The following is an 18419-nucleotide window of genomic DNA, read 5'->3' on the forward strand; positions in this document are numbered from 1 at the left end:
GTATCGGAGTGCATTTTCTTCCAGGCTCTCTATTCTTCTCCTTCAGCTTATGCCAGAACCACACCCCTGTGGGTTTGGTTTGTTTAAGTAGGCTCCATGCCTCGTCCACAGTTCAGCACAGGGCTGGAATTCATGACCCCGAGATCAAGACCAAGGGTGAAGTCAGGAGTCGGATGCTTAACCAACGGAGCCAGCTGGGGCCCGAGAACCACACTGCTTTATCCTGTGTCTCTGTGACATTGGTTGAAATAGGAAAGTGGAGGGAGGGGCAAGATGGCGGAAGAGTAGGGTCCCCAAATCACCTGTCCCCACCAAATTACCTAGATAATCTTCATCATCCTGAAAATCTATGAATTCGGCCAGAGATTTAAAGAGAGACCAGCTGGAATGCTACAGTGAGAAGAGTTCGCACTTCTATCAAGGTAGGAAGAGGGGGGATCCCTGGGTGGCGCAGCAGTTTGGCGCCTGCCTTTGGCCCAGGGCGCGATCCTGGAGACCCGGGATCGAATCCCACATCGGGCTCCCGGTGCATGGAGCCTGCTTCTCCCTCTGCCTGTGTCTCTGCCTCTCTCTCTCTCACTGTGTGCCTATCATAAATAAAAAAAAAAGGTAGGAAGAGGGGGAAAAAGAAATAAGGAAACAAAAGGCATCCAAGGAGGAGGGGCCCCACGAGGTGCCAAGCTAAGGCCGGGGCGAGTGCCCCCAGGACAGGAAAGTTCTGTCCCGGAGAAGCAGGAGCTTCACCAATCTTCCTGGGTGGAAAGGCCCTCGCAGGGAGTTGGAGCAGGACGCCTGGATGGTGGGGAAGCCCTCGGGCTCCCTGGAACACTACAAGACACCTGCGCACCCAGGAGACTGCACCATACCCCGCGGCCGAGCTCCCTAAAAGATTGCAGGGCCCACGGCTGGACCTGGAGGAGCTTGGAGGGGCTTGGGCGGCGGCTCTGCATGGAGGGGGCTGCGAGGCCAGGAGCAGCTCGGAGGGGGCTCCGGCAGAGGAAGAGGATCCCTGCGGAGAGGGCTGCAGGGCTCCGGGACCAGCTCAGAGGGGCCCGGGCGGTGATGCCGTGGAGGCGGGTGTGTGGCCGGGAGGGGGAATCCAACAGCACAGGCACTGGAGAACAGGGCTCCAGGACAAAGCCCAGGATCCATCCTCCCCCTGGGACAGGCAGAGCCCGGGAAGGCCCAAGACAGCTAGGACGATTCTGCCCAGAGCTGAGCAGATCAGCGTCCCCACCTTGGCACCTCCAGGCCCTGCAGAGGGAGAGCTCCATAGTTACTGTGGGAGCTGAATCCAGGGCTCCAGAACTGCCGGCGTCACTGGGATGGTTCCTCCTGGGGCCTCACGGGTTCAACAACCCCTACTGAGCCTTGCACCAGGCAGAGGGCAGAGCAGCTCCCCCAAGAGCTAACACCTGAAAATCAGCACAACAGGCCTCTCCCCCAGAAGACGAGCTAGACGGACAAGTTCCAGGGGAAGTCAACGGACTTAAAGTATACAGAATCAGAAGATACTCCCCCGTGGCTTTTTCTTTTCTTTTCTTTTCTTTTCTTTTCTTTTCTTGTTTTTTCCTTTCTTTTCTCTTCTCTTGATTTTTTTCTTTTCTTCTTTCTTTTTCATTTGTTTGCATCCCCCACCCTTTATTCCTTTCTTTCTTTTTCTTTCTCTTTTTCTTCTCTTTTTTCATTTTTTTCTTCCTTTTATCTTTTTCTCTTTTCTTTCCTTCTTTCTCTCTCTTTTTCTCCTTTTCCCAATACAATTTTTTTTGGCCACTCTGCACGGAGCCAAATGAATAGAAGGAAAACCTCACCTCAAAAGAAAGAAACAGTCCTCTCTCCTAAGAGTTACAAAATCTTGGATTACAATTCAATGTGAGAAAGCCAATTCAGAAGCACTTATACAGCTACTGGTGGCTCTAGAAAAAAGCCTAAAGGACTCAAGAGACCATGACTGCAGAATTTAGATCCAATAAGGCAGATATTAAAAATCAATTGAATGAGATGCAACCCAAACTAGAAGTCCTAATGACGAGGGTTAACGAGGTGGAAGAACGAGTCAGTGACATAGAAGACAAGTTAATGGCAAAGAGGGAAACTGAGGAAAAAAGAGACAGACAATTAAACGACCAGAAAGACAGATTAAGGGAAATAAACGACAGCCTGAGGAAGAAAAACATACGTGTAATTGGGGTTCCTGAGGGCACCGAAAGGGACAGAGGGCCAGAATATGTATTTGAACAAATCCTAGCTGAAAACATTCCTAATCTGGGAAGGGAAACAGGCATTCAGATCCAGGAAATAGAGAGATTCCCCCCCTAAAATCAATAAAAACCATCCAAAACCTCGACATTTAATAGTAAAGTTTGCAAATTCCAAAGATAAAGAGAAGATCCTTAAAGCAGCAAGAAACAAGAAATCCCTGACCTTTATGGGGAGGAGCATTAGGGTAACAGCAGACCACTCCACAGAGAACTGGCAGTCCAAAAAGGGCTGGCAGGATATATTCAGGGTCCTCAATGAGAAGAACATGCAACCAAGAATACTTTGCCCAGCAAGGCTCTCATTCAAAATGGAAGGAGAGATAAAGAGCTTCCAAGACAGGAAGGAAATGAAAGAATATGTGACCTCCAAACCAGGTCTGCAGGAATTTTAAGGGGGACTCTTAAAATTCCCCTTCAAGAAGAAGTTCAGTGGAACAATCCACAAAACAAGGACTGAATAGATATCATGATAACACTAAACTCATATTTGTCGATTAGCAACTCTGAATGTGAATGGGCTTAATGACCCCATCAAAAGGCGAGGGGTTTCAGACTGTATAAAAAAGCAGGACCCATCTATCTGCTGTCTACAAGAGACTCATTTTAGACAGAAGGACACCTACAGCCTGAAAATAAAAGGTTGGAGAACCATTTACCATTCAAATGGTCCTCAAAAGAAAGCAGGGGTAGCCATCCTTATATCAGATAAACTAAAATTTACCCCGAAGTCTGTATTATTCCTAGGTATCTTATGCTTTTGGGTGCAATTGTAAATGAGATTGCCTCCTCAATTTCTCTTTCTTCAGCCTCATTTTTAGTGTATAGAAATGCCATTGATTTCTGGGCATTGATTCTGTACCCTGCCATACTACCAAATTGCTGTATGAGTTGTAGCAATCTTCTGGGGGAGGGTTTTGGGTTTTCTAGGTAGAGTAGGTTAGGAATAAACCTAACCAAGGAGGTAAAGGATCTCAACCATAAACACTATAGAACGCTTCTGAAACTAATTGAGGAAGACACAAAGAGATGGAAAAATATTCCGTGCTCATGGATTGGAAGAATTAATATTGTGAAAAAGTCCATGTTACCCAGGGCAATGTACACGTTTAATGCAATCCCTATCAAAATACCATGGACTTTCTTCAGAGAGTTAGAACAAACTATTTTAATATTTGTGTGGAATCAGGAAAGACCCCGAATAGCCAGAGGAATTTTTAAAAAGAAAACCATATCTGGGGGCACCACAATGCCAGATTTCAGGTTGTACTACAAACTGTGGTCATCAAGACGGTGTGGTACTGGCACAAAAACAGACTCATAGATTAATGGAACAGAACAGAGAACCCAGAAGTGGACCCTAAACTTCATGGTCAACTGATATTCGATAAAGTAGGAAAGACTATCCATTGGAAGAAAGACAGTCTCTACAATATATGGTGCAGGGAAAATGGACATCCACATGCAGAAGAATGAAACTAGACCACTCTCTTTCACCATACACAAAGATAAACTCAAAAATGGATGAAAGATCTCAATGTGAGACAAGAGTCCATCAAAATCCTAGAGGAGAACACAGGCAACACCCTTTTTAAACTCAGCCACAGTAACTTTTTGCAAGATAAATCCACAAAGGCAAAAGAAACAAAAGCAAAAATGAACTATTGTGACTACATCAAGATAAGAAGCTTTTTCACAGCAAAGGATACAGTCAACAAAACTAAAAGACAACCTAAAGAATGGAGAAGATATATGCAAAAGAGGTATCAGATAAAGAGCTACTTTACAAGATCTATAAAGAACGTTTTAAATTCAAAACCAAGGAAACAAACAATGCAATCATGAAATGGGCAAAAGACATGAATAGAAAACTCACAGATGAAGACATTGACATGGCCAACATGCACATGAAAAAACGCTCTGCATCACTTGCCATCAGGGAAATACAAATCAAAACCACAATGAGATACCACCTCACACCAGTGAGCATGGGGAAAATTAACAAGGCAGGAAACCACAAATGTTGGAGAGGATGCGAAGAAAAGGGAAGACTCTTACAGTGTTGGTGGGAATGTGATCTGGTGCAGTCACTCTGGAAAACTGAGTGGAGGTTCCTCAAAGAGATAAAAATTGACTTGCCTGACGACCCAGCAATTGCAGCTTTGGGTATTTACCCCAAAGACTCAGATGCAAGGAAACGACGGGACTCCGGCACCCCGATGTTTATAGCAGAATGTCCACAATAGCTAAACTGTGGAAGGAGCTTGAAAGATGAATGTGTAAAGAAGAGGAGGTTTATGTATAAAATGGAATATTATTTAGGCATTAGAAACGACAAATACCCACCATTTGCTTCAACGTGGATGAACTGGAGGGCATTATGCTGAGTAAAGTAAGTCAATCGGAGAAGGAAACAGTGTATGTTCTCATTCATTTGGAGAATATAAATAATAGTGAAAGGGAATATAAGGGAATGGAGAAGAAACGTGTGGGAAATATCAGAAAGGGAGACAGAACATAAATACTCCTAACTCTGAGAAAGGAACTAGGGATGCTTTAAGGGGAGGAGGGTGGGGGGTGCGGGTGAATGGGTGAATGGCACTGAGGGAGGCCCTTGCCAGGATGAGCACTGGGTGTTATTCTTTTTCTTGGTAAATTGAACACCATAAAAAATAAATTTATTTATTTATTTATTTATTTATTTTAAATTTTTTTATTTATTTATTTTTTTTTTTAATTTTTTTATTTTTTATTTTTTTATTGGTGTTCAATTTACTAACATACAGAATATATGATAGGCACAGTGAGAGAGACAGGCAGAGACACAGGCAGAGGAAGAAGCAGGCTCCATGCACCAGGAGCCCGACGTGGGACTCGATCCCGGGTCTCCAGGATCGCGCCCTGGGCCAAAGGCAGGCGCCAAACCGCTGCGCCACCCAGGGATCCCAAAATAAATTTATTTAAAAAAAAAGTTCAAACAACTAATATTTATGCTGCCAACATGGGAGTTCCTAAATATAGAAACCAATTAACAACAAACGTACAGAAAGTCACTGATAATAATACAATGACAGGGGATTTTAAAACAAACTTATGGCAATGGACCGATCGCCTATGCAGAAAATCAACAAGGGAAAAATAGCCTTGACACACTGGACCACAGGGACTCAAGAGATATAGTCTGAACCTTTTAACCTAAAGCAGAATACACATTCCTTTCAGGTGTACATGGGATATTCTCCAGAACGGATCATATCATGGCTCACAAATCAGCCCTCAACAGGTACAACAGGTACAAGAAGGTTGATATCACACCATGTACATTTTCGGACCAAGGCGCTATGAAACTGGAAGTCGACAGTAAGAAAAAAACTGGACAGACCAGAATTACTTGGAGTTTATGATCATCCTACTAGAGAATGAATGTAGCAACCAGAAAATTAAAGAGGAAATTTAAAACAAATGAAAATGAAAGCATGTTTCTCCAAACCTCTGGGATGTAGCAAAGGCAGTCCTTAGAGGGAAGTACATAGCAATACAGGCCTACCTCAAGAAAGAAGAAGTCTCCAATACACAGCCTAACCCTACACCTTAAGGAGTTGGAAATGGAATAGCAAACAAAGCCTAAAGCCTATAGAAGAGGGGGAAAATAAAGATGAGAGGAGAAATAAACAATACAGAAACAATAAAGCAGTAGAATGGAATTACGAAACAAAGAGATGGTTCTTCAAATAATTAAGAAAATGGATCAAGCCCTAGCCAGCCTTATCAACGAGAAAAGAGAAAAGACCTAAATAAATAAAATCACAAATGAGAGAAGAGAGATGACAATCAACACCGGAAAAATTAGACAATTATAAGGGAATACTATGAAAGATTATACGCTAACATACTGGGAGACCTGGAAGAAATGGACAAATACCCAGAAATGTGCAAGTGAGCAAAACTGAAATAGAAAGAAATAGAAAATGTGAACAGACCCATAACTAGCAAAGGAATTGAATCAGCAAGGCCCCTGGGTGCCTCAATGGTTGAGCATGTGCTTTGGCTCAGGTCATGATCCCGGGGTCCTGGGGAATCAAGTCCCACATCAGGCTCCCCGCATGGAGCCTCAACTTCCCTGTGTCTATACCTCTGCCTCTCTGTGGCTCTCATGAATCAATAAATAAATCTTTAAAAAATGCAAAAAGATAAAAATATGAGAAAGGACCAAAATAAAATCACAAATGAGAAAAGAAATATAACAACTAACACTAGAGAAATACAAACGATTATAAGAGAACATTATGAAAAATTATATGCCAGCAACCTAGAACCTGGAAGAAATAGATCAATTCCTAGAAATATATAATATCGCAAAAATGAAAAAGGAAGAAATAAGAAACTTGGACAGATAACCAGCAAAGAAATTGAATCAGTAATCAAGGATCTCCCAACAGGAGACGCTTAGATCAATGGAACAGAATGGAAAGCCAAAACAAGATACAAACATGTAACTCTATGATCTATTAATCGACAACGAGGCAGGAAGGAATATCCAAAGCACAAAGACAGTCTCTTCAACAAACCCTAACCCTGACCCCAGGATAAGAACAAATGTTGTTGGGAAAACCAGGCAGCCACATGCAGAAGAATGAAACTGGGCCACTTTCTTACACCATATATATATAAAATAAATTCAAAATGGATGAAAGACCTAAATGTGAGACCTGAAACCATTCAAAGAAGAAAAGATAGGTAGCAACGTCTTTGACATTTGCCACTGGATCTTCTTTCTAGATATGCCTCTGAGGTGAGGGAAACAAAAGCAAAAATACTATTGGGACTTCATCAAAATTAAAAGCTTCTGCAAAGTGAAGGAAACAACCAAACCTAAAAGGCAACATACAAAATGAGAGGAGATATTTGTAAACAAAATATCCAATAAAGATTTAGCATTCAAAATACATAAAGGAAATATAAATCTCAGCATCCTAAACACAAATTCCAACTGCAGATGGGCAGAAGACATGAATGGACTTTGTCTCTGAGAAGACATCCAGATGGCCATGAGACACACGGAAAGACACTAAGCGTCACCCATCAGCAGGGAAATGCAAACCAAAACCACAATGAGATGTCACCTGACAGCCATCATAATGGCTAAAATTAAGAACAGAAGAAACAACAGGTGTCATTGAGGCTATGGAGAAGAGGGAGGCCCCTTACACTCCTGGTGGGCAGGCGAACAGGTGCAGCCACTGTGGAAAACACTGTGGAGGGTCCTCGAGAAGTTGAAAATAGGGGATCCCTGGGTGGCTCAGTGGTTTGGCACCTGCCTTCGGCCCATGTCGCGATCCTGGATACCCGGGATCGAATCCCACGTCGGACTCACAGTGCATGGAGCCTGCTTCTCCCTCTGCCTGTGTCTCTGCCTCTCTCTCTGTGACTATCATTAAAAAAATTTTAAAACAAAGAGGTTAAAAATAGAGCTACACTACGATTCCAAAATTGCACAGCTAGATATTTACCCCAAGGATACAGAAGTTGTTTAGTAGATTCAAAGAGGGAAACGCAGCCCAGTGTTGGGATCCCTGGGTGGCGCAGTGGTTTGGCGCCTGTCTTTGGCCCAGGGCGTGATCCTGGAGACCCGGGATCGAATCCCACATCGGGCTCCTGGTGCATGGAGCCTGCTTCTCCCTCTGCCTGTGTCTCTGCCTCTCTTTCTCTCTGTGTGACTATCATAAATAAATAAAAACTTAAAAAAAATTAAAAAAAAAACAAATAGGGACACGCAGCCCAGTGTTTGTAGCAGTATTATCACCAAGAGCCAAACTGTGGATACAGCCCAGATGTCCATCGACAAATGAATGGGCCGAGACGATGTGGTTAATATACACACTGCGGCATCACTCGGTCATCAGAAGGGATGAAATGAAGCCATTTACAATGACGTGGGAGAAGTGGAAGGACTTAGGCCAAATGAACTCAGTGAGAGGAAGACAGATACTAAATACCATACAATTGCATTCACATGGGAATTTTAAGAAACCAAACAAACTGGCAAAGGGGCGGAGGGGGGGATGAGGGAAGCAAATAAAAAAACACACTATTAACCCGAGAGAATAAACTAAAAAAACCAGAGGAAAGTGGGAGGGATGGGGAATCAGGCGATTGGGATAGTGGAGAGCACCTGTGACCAGTACCAGGCGTTGTATCCAAGGGTTGAATCACTATGTGGTAAACCTGAAACTATATCATACTGTGTTTACAAAGAGGAATTCAAGTAAAACTTTAAAATAATAATTGATAGTATTGATGAAACGTGCGCACAAGAGATAAAATCAGAAAGGCAACTGAAAATCCAAATAAAGAGTATTTAGAGTCACAAATCCCCTCCTTAGCTCAGCTCGGGAGAAGCCTGCCATGTCTTTTCTGACACCATCAGAAGCCTGGATTTTCATTCTCTGGGGAGGCCACTGACTTGGTGGAGTCAAGCTATCTTTGAACCCAAAACCTAAATGGAGTGCATAAAACTAAACTGCCCAAGATGCTAGGAGTCCCAGTGCAGGCACATGCCAAGACCCAAACTCTAACCATACACAGATATAACCCTAACACTACACTTAAGCCTAATGTTAACCTAAACCTTAAACAAGACCTATCACTAATCGAAAACCAAACACAAACCCCAAGACCGAAACACATTCACTGAACCTTCCTGCCAAACCTCACCCTAACTCCTAAACCTATTCTAAACCCTTAACCCTGAGCGCTACCTTAAATCTAACCCTAACCCTAACCTCTAAACCTAAACTTAACTTAATGTACTCAAATCCTATTCCTGACCTTAACCTGTACCCTAACCCTAACCCTCTAATACTAATCCTATCTCATACCCCAAACTGTGCCCTAACCCTTACCCTAAAACTAACCCCTAACCCACTCCCTATATGTATCTCTTACCTTCTTCCAAAACCGTATCCTGACCCTGACCCTGACCTGTCCCTAACCCTAACCCCTAACCAAACAATAACCCGAAACCTAGTCCTAACCCCTATCCTAACCCTAACCCTCGCCCTAATTCTCAACCTAGCCCTAACTATAAGCCTAACCCCTCACCCTAAACCCTAACCCTAACTCACACCCTAACCCCTAACCCTAACTGCAAACCTAAGCCCAACCCTAACTCTAACCATAACCCTAACCCCAACTCCTAACCTCTTGCCCTAATCCCTAGAGCCTATACCCTAACCCTAACAGTAAATCCTGTCCCTTACCCTAACCACCATCCTAAATCTTAACTACTGACCATTACCCTTATGCCTCACCTAACTTCTAATCTGTAACCATAAGCATAATCACTAACACCTAACATATAACCTAAGGCTAACCACCAACTGCCTCCCCTCCCCTAACCTTACCATTCATTCTACCCTTTCACTTACCATGTGGTTCTGAGGACTCCCTTCTGATGTAGACGTGGCCCCCAACGGCTCCTCCAGAGTCCTCCAGGGGGTCCAAGCGAGCCGGGCTCCTGTGAGTGTGGACATGGCCCAACGTGTTCCTGAGTCATAGTCAGCGGGTCGAGAGGACGCCGGGTCTCCTTTCACTGTGGACTATTTCTCATATCCTCTGGAAGCCTCACAGCAGGTCCTCAGGAAGCCGGGGGCTCCTGTCAGCATGGACATGGCCCCACGTCCCCCAGAAAACTCACCGCAGGTCCTGAGGGGGCTGTGGGCTCCTGTCAGCATAGACGCAGCCCCATATATCCTGAAGCCATAGTGCTGGTCCTGAGGAGGACGGGGTTCCTGTCAGGGTTGACGTGGCCCCTTCTTTTCCTCAAGCCTCACCATAAGACCTGAGGAGGCTGGGGCCTCCTGTCAGCATGGATGTGGCCCATAATCTTCCCAAACCTTCACAGTGGGTTCTGAGGAGGCTGGAGACTCCTGTCAGTGTGGATGCGGCACCCACATTTTTCTCAGGCCTCACCACAGGCCCTGACAAGGCTGGGGTCATCTGTCCACATGGACGCATCCACATATTTCCCCAAGTCTACACCGGGGGTCCTGAGGAAGTCAGGGTCTTGTTCTGTCCATGTGGCCCCAAGTCCTCCCGAAGCATCACCGAGGGTTCTGAGGAGGCCGGGGCTCCTGTAACCATGAATGTGGCCCCCAGCTTCCAGAAGCCTCAACTTATGTCCTGAGGGGCCTGGGAGCTCCTGCCAGAGTGGACGTGGCACCACATTTCCTGAAGCCTCCCCGCAGGTCCTGAGGTTGCTCAGGGGTTCCTGTCAGTGTGGATGCAGGCCCACAATTTACTGAAACCTCCCCGAGGGTCCTGAGGTGGCTCAGGGCTCCTGTCAGTGTGGATGTAGACTCACATCTTCCTGAAGACTCCCCGCGGGTCCTGAGGCGGCCCAGGGCTCCTGTCAGGGTGAATGCAGGCCCACATCTTCCTAAAGCCTCACCGCGGGTCCTGAGGAGACTGGGGCTCCTGTCAGCATGAACGCGACCCAATTTCCCCCTGAAGACTTCCCGAGGGTCCTGTGGAGGCTTCAGCTCATCTCGTAGATGCGTCCCCACATCCCCCTCAGGCCTCCCCAGCATAGGCTGGCTCCTGTTAGTGCAGGCAGAGGAGGCCTACTGCACATGGGCACCCCATGAGAGGGGCCTGGGCTCGGGCGCCCCATGTAGGACACTCAGGCGCTGCAGGAGGCTGTGCAGGAGGCAGCAGGTGCTCCATGGGCCCCACCTGCCTCCTTTAAGGCTCCACCTGGGGCCTGTTAGCTTCGGAAACATCTCAATGAAAAGGAGCCCAACACCTGGCTTCCCCAAAAATACTTAAGGACAAGGAATTGGAGCCCACAGAACGCGAAATGAAATGTGGACCAGACTTTTACCACGTCCTGCAAATCTCACTCAACTCTCTTCCACTGTGGGCGGGACCGCAGGTTGGTGCAGCCGCCCTGGAAACAGTGTGGAGGCCTCTCAGGAAGTTAAAATAGAGCCACCTTGCGACCAGCAGGTGAACGGCCTGGAGCTCACTCCGAAGATACAGATGCAGTAAGAAGTGGGACAACTGCACCCCAATGTCCACAGCAGCCGGGTCCAAAGTAGCCACACTGTGGGAGGAGCCTCGGTGCCCTGTGGCAGATGATGGATAAAGAGGATGGGAGATAGATGATGGTCATAGAGAGAGGAATGGAACTCAGCTATCAAAGAGAAGGAAATCTTGCCATTTGCAATGATGTGGATAGAACTAAAGGGATCATGTTAAGTGAAGTAAGTCACTCGGGAAAGAGAATGACTGTGTGGTGTCATTCATAGGTGGAATTAAAGAAGGAAAACAGATGAACTACTGTGAAGGGAAGGAAAGAAAAATAAGATCAAAACAGATGCAGGAAATACAGACTCTTAATGATAGGAAATGAACTGAGGGTCGCTGGAGGGGTGGGGGCATAACAGGGGAAATAGGAAAGTGCTGCATCTCACTCTGTCCTACTTCTCAAATACTGATTTGCTGTCCGGGGTTATTTGTTGAGGAGGATGGATGTGATGTTTTTTTTTTTTTTCCTATTTCTAAGTTCTGCCACCATGATTTTGATAGAAATGACATTGAAACTGAGGGTGGCTTCAGGAACTGTGGACATTTTCACAAGATGAGGCTCCCACCCAACGAGCCCAGGAAGGCCTCCCAGAGCCTGGTATGGCTCAGTGTACAAGTCTTGTGCTCCTTTGGTTCAGTCTCATTATTTCTCCTTGATGCTCCTGAGAAGACCTTCACGTCCTTCCTTTCCTTCCTGAGTGCTCATTATCGGGATACAGCAAGGCTACTCTGCTCTGTAGGGTCAGTTTGTGTCCCGTGATTTCCTGAACTCACTCCTTAGTTCTAACAGGTTTTGGTGTAGACTCTCGTGTTTCCTGTTTCTACTTCCGCATCTTCAGCATATAGGGACAGTGTGACTTCCCTTTTCCAGGTGTGGAACCTTTTATTTTTACAGCTTAATGTCCTAGAAAGCCCCACAATTGAATCAAAACTGAGCCCAGGCCAAGGGCAGGAAGCCCCTATTAGAATGAGAACAGAGGTCATTGCGCTTGAATGCCCAAATCAAAATGTAAACAGAACTTGAGGAATTACTCCAGCCCTTCTGTAGGTCCCTGAGACCAGCCCTTAAAACTAAGCTAAAACCCACCTCAGGGTACAAGTCCCTGCTCCGCTCTGTCGGGTATACTTGGACACAAGCTCAAGGTGGTAAATAAACCCTCGTGTGTTTGCGTCAGTGTCAGCTTCTCGGAGGTTTCTCGGATTTGCAATCTTGGGCACAACAGTCTGAGATAAAAAAAGAAAACCAAAAGAAGCTCGGACGCAGGTAGTTATCGCAGGATTCTGTGAGAAGCGGCAGAGACCCGGGGGCTTGGGGGCTCTCTGTGGAGGCCCCTGCAGATTGGGGGTAGGATGCTCAGCCCCAGAGCCAGAGGACCCAGAGACCCCACCCATATCCCGCCCATCTGGGCCAGGTCTGAGGGAGCAGCACAGCGCCACCCGCTGGGGGCCAGACGCGCTGACGCCCACCCCGCCTCTGACCCCACTGATGCATCTCCCAGGCAGATGTGCACCTGACAATCAGCGCCATGGCCAATCCCCAGACCCTGCACAGACCACTCGCTGCCACCAAGGTGTCAGACCACAGAGGCTGCACAGCTTCAGCTCTGCTTGGAAAGTAGGGTCTAGCTTCCTTTGTACTTTGTGCTTTATTTTCATTTATTTTCTTTGATATAATATATAATATATAATTTTCTTTGATATAATATATATATAATATATAATTTTCTTTGATATAATATATTTGTCATATATTTCTTTTTTATTAATTGCCTTATTTAATTTTTATGTATGTACCTTATATATTTCTCATTTTTAGATTCATGGTACTTTAATTGTGTTTCTTATTTTGGGATTTAGAATCTTTTAACAACTAGGCAAAAATAATCTGGTAGTTTTTTTCGGTAGAGCAGTTGTTATTGTTTTTCTTGGTTTTTCTTTTTCTTCCTTCTTTCCTTTCTGGAAAAAAATAATGAGATGGAGAAATTCACCTCCATAAAATAATATGAGGTAGTACTCACAGCCAGGAAGTCCATCAATACAAATATATGATGTCTAACTACAGTCTAAAACAATGATTAAAAGATAGCATCTGGGCTGGAAAACGAGCGCAGAAGAAAACTAGAGAATCCTTTACTGTAGAAATAAAAGAAGTAAAATCTAGTCAGGCCAACGTTAAAAATGCTATAACTGAGATACAGTACTAAGTGGAAGCATTAAAAACAAGGAAGTTTATGGACCACAAAGGCAGATTTCGGAACTCAGCCACTCATTAAAACAATAATATTCATATCATGGGAGACTCCCAAGATAAAGACAGAGGAAAGGTGGGCTTGCTCAGCCATTAGAAATGACAAATAACCACCTTTTCCTTCAACATGGATGGAACTGGAAGGTATTATGCTAAGTGAAGTAAGTCAATCAGAGAAAGACAAATATTGTATGTTCTCATTCACTTGGGGAATATAGATAATAGTGAAAGGGAATATAAGGGAAGGGAGAAGAAATGTGTGGGAAATATCAGAAAGGGAGACAGAACATAAAGAATCCTAACTCTGGGAAACAAACTAGGGGTGATGTAAGGGGAGGAGGGCGGGGGGGGGGTGAATGTGCTCCTCCTCCCCGGTTTTCCCACAGGAAATGAAGGAGGAGGCCCTGTTCTCCTCCAGGGATATCACGCAGGTGTACCTGGACGTCAACAGGATGTTCAGCAGTCACATCATATTTTGGGACTACTACGCGTTAGGGTGAGGTTGAGGGGCCAGGGGGGATCAGGACCCAGGGGAGGACCAGGGGATTCTGGGTAGGGAAAACGTGGCTTCTGAGGCAGGGGGCAAAACAGCAGCCAACAACACACCGCTCCATGGTAGGGTGTTGGGGATGACCTCTATGCCCACACCCCCGGGGCCTCGGGGATGAGGAGGCAACTAGGATGGGGCCTCCAGGGCTTGCCATAGGAGCTGAACCCCAAAGGGGAGAGGGACTGCCCCCTGAGAAGCAGGGGATGGGTGGGGGATGTGAGGGGCAAGAACCAGACCTGGGGGCCAGGCGTCATGGCCATGGCTGGAGCAGGACACACATCGATCCCATGAGGGTTGGACGGGTCAGAGTGACACCCACTCTCGGTGCTTTATATATTTCTAAATTCTATGCATTTGATTTGAGACAATTTGCAATTTGAAAATACACATAGTATGATGAACCCCAGATAATGCCCCCAGTCCAGCCAGGGCCCTGCACTGTCCACACCCGGCCCCAGGGGCAGGGGTCACAGCAAACCCCAGACTGGAGTCTCCTTTAAGTGTAGACGTCTCCTTGTGCATCTTCGTGGAGGGGATGCCCTGTGTCCGCAGGCCCCCCAGGACATCCCCCTCATTCCCCACTCCCACTCCATCCCCCTACATCATCATCCCCAATGGCATCCCACCTACACCATCCCCCTCAAACCCACACAGCCCCACACAATCCCCACCCACACTATACCCCAACACCATCCGCCTTACACCATCCACCACACTCCACCACCATCATACCCCGGCCCCCACACCTTCCACCCCCACAACATTGGCCCCCAGCAAGGACCCGGTACAGGTGCCCCCTGTGGGACAAGCTCAGCCTCCCCGGGGTTCTCTGGATACCCTGATCCCATCAGAAGCCCGGGTGTCCCATAGAGTACCCAGGGGTTGCAGGGAGGAGGGAAGACAGGGAGCCCCTGACAGGGTGTGTGCAGGTGAGTGGTGCAGAGGACCCACTGTGCCCTGTCTCCGCCCACTGTCCCTCCTGGAAGGCGGCTTACACTGCACAGGACACCAGCCCCTAACCCAGGGGGATTTGGGCTGGCCTGACCCCGGGTTCTGTGAGGGCGGGGGTGATTTGAGCCCCCACCCCAGTCCCAACAAAAAGAATAATGGGATCCAGGCCCCATGGCCGTGTCCAACCCTGGATTCTGGCCCCACGCTGAGCGAGCCCTCTCACAGCTGGATGTGACCTCCTGGATCCTGGGCGTGCCCCACAGATCCAGGTCGCTGACCTAGGGCAGCCCTGGGGATCACAGGACACCCAAGGTTGGGGAGGGCAGAGGTGGGCCGGTGGGACCCACCCACACCCACACTAGCAGGCAGGTTCCTGCAGGTGCTGGGGCCTCAGGGGCCCCGTGGCTGGGGTCCAGCTGCCCTGCGGGGACCCAGCTAGGAACCCATGAGCTGCAGGTCAAGGTCAGCTCTGCTGTCCTCAGAACCATCTCTCAGGCTGAAACCTCAGGACACACGCCCCCACCCGAAGTCCACACATGCTCCCAGGTGGGGGACTCCAGCACTCGCACCCCACCCATGTGATTCTTGCCCTCCCCTAAAGGACAGACATTCCCTCCACAGGGGAAGGCGCACACCCTCCACTCTGAGCCCATTTGCTGTAGAATGTCAATAAAGTGTTGTGATGCGGAAATGGACAGACGGACCGTTTCTGTGTCTCCCGGAACTCTGTGCACGGGGCATGGATAGATCCACAGAGAGGAGGAGGGGACACCACCCAGTCCCCAAACAGCCCCTACAGGGTCACCGCAAGGCACACACAGCTGACGTCCCCACGTGCCGTCCAGGGGTGGCCAGACGCCAGGGTCAGGACCCCACAAACTATACTGTGACTCAACCTGTGCCCAACAGGCCAGGAGGGCCTAGGACAGAGTGACAGCCACGGAGCCTCAGGTCAACAGGGTCTCTGTAAAGTGACCTGGGAGGTCTGTGCTCCCTCTGTCAAGGGGGCCGGGGCTGGCTGGTTTCTGGGGTACCTTCTCCCCTCCCCGTATCTCTGTGCCTGTGTACTTGGGGAACAGCAGGCCTATGGGGCTGTCAGCATGACCCTGGATGGGATGTCAGGACAACAGGCCCTTGTGTTGTGCCCAAGATTGCAAATCCAAGAAACCACCGTTGAGCCGTCACTGATGCAAAATCCCGAGGATTTCTTTACAAGCTGGAGCTTGAGTCCAAGTGCCCCCAACACAGCGGAGCAGGGATTTGAACCCTGAGACTAAGAGGCGTAGCAGCTTTAAAGGGGCCAGTGGCCCATGGGATACACAGAAAGTTGCACAGTCATGTCGGTCCACAGGCAGGTGGCCGATTGAATTACACCTTACCCTATAGGATCCACTTGACCTGGCCTATTTCTTTGGTTAGAATCGGCGTGCAGTTTTGGCAGGCACAAAGCAGGGTTACATTGTTATGAGCCAATTTCTGATTAGGGTGTGCCCAGCAGCATGACTGGATTGGGGCAGCACCTTAAGACATAAGCAGGTTATGTGGGGGTCATAGGGGAGGTGGCGGGTGTAGCACAAAATGGAATCAGTCCTGCTCTGTTTGTGCAGGGGTAGGGGATTTTTGTTAAATTTCCTGGGTCCCACACTTGCAGCTCATGCACCTGGGCCACCCTCACCAGGTGGACTCAGTGTGCACACCTTGTGGTGCTGGATCTCTCACACCAGCGTGTAGAGGGCACCCTCCTCGCCCTAGTGAGTAGGGGCTGGGTGAGCATGGGGCTCGGCATGAAGGCCAGGCAGCACAGGGGACCGAGGAACCCCAGCCCCATCACCACCCCTACTCCCACACACAGGCTGCACCATGGCTCCCCGTAATGGGCACCTGACGCCTCTGGAGATCCCCCCCAGGGCGGCCCCGAGGTCCCGCTCCCTGCTGGAGAGGCATCAGGGAGAAGAGAAGCAGCTGGCGCTCAGCGGGACCCACTGCCTGACATAGGAATGTGGCCGAGCCAGACCTTCCAGCTCAGCTGACCTTCCAGCTGAAAGTCACTGCACGAGCCAGCCCCGGGTCGGCCAGGAGAGTCCAGCTAGCTGCCCAGCGCCAGCTCCAGAAATGATGTTCTGCCAACCATTTCGGTGTTTGGGTGACCCAGCCAGAGGATCCGATAGCTGCATGTGATAGCTGCATGTGATAGACACAAACACACCCTGAAACCAACAAAAGTCGGAATCCTCCAGTGTTGTCAAACAGCCATCGAATGGTTACATACATGACGCTATGGTCCCCAGTAGGATACATGGAAGATGCTATAAATCACGACTGCAGAGGTGCTGGAGGCAAGGAGATGTGCCTGCTGGGTTCCAACAAGGAGAGCAGAGGGCTAGGAAGCATACTTCAATGGGGGGGCCCCTCTTAGGAAAGGACACCAGGTCCCTGTGAATGCTACGGATTGTGAAATCTTTCCTCCTCTCCTTCAGCTTCTGGATTTCCTCCTCCTTTCTTCTTCCTAATTCTAGTTTACCCTCCACCCTGCATCCAAAACAATGACCAAAGAGGCTTCTTTATGATATCCGATCCTAAAAGGATGCTGAGCTCTGGCTACAGGGTTCAGAAACGATCATTTTCTAGGTGTATGCTGATTCCCCGAAATCGTGCCTTCATGGCTCTTCTCTCCCTACAGAACGAGGGGAACCACAGGTCTTACAATGAAAGACGCCCACTTCCACTCAGGCGGGACTGTCCCTTGTGGAGGACGTCATCTGGGCCAAGTAGTCCAAATGGGGTGATCAAGAATAGGTCGCAGGTGAGACATAAGCAAGCACTTACCTTTGATATCATGCTTTATTTGTACATCCATTTATTATTTGTTAAATATTTTAATTTTATGTCCTGTCTATACCCAACACGGTGTTCAAACTCATAACCCTGAGTTCAAGATACCCCAACCAGGCCAGCCAGGCACCCCAGTGCCATGTTTCATAACTCTTTGCTTCCTTGTCTATCTCTGCATCGAACTGGAACACTGAGTCCTTGACGGGGAGCTTTAGTAACCTCCGAATCCTAGAACGTTCTCACTGTATCCCAATCCTAGATTGACATTTACCATTGAATAGCACTTTAAATAAATAGTAAGATAACTACTACAGAAAAGGAAATTATCAAATTTTCACGTATGTGGTCCCTGCTCCCTGGGCTTCCAGGGAAGCTATGGTTTCTTTAACATTGATCAAGGTCCAAATGACTCCACCACACCTCAAAGCGTGGGCTCAGTTTCTGCCCTGACACATGCTACACGCCTGCTTCAATTAACATGTATCAATCAATC

Source organism: Canis aureus, chromosome 36 (assembly GCF_053574225.1).
Source record: "Canis aureus isolate CA01 chromosome 36, VMU_Caureus_v.1.0, whole genome shotgun sequence".
Lineage (NCBI taxonomy): Eukaryota > Metazoa > Chordata > Mammalia > Carnivora > Canidae > Canis > Canis aureus.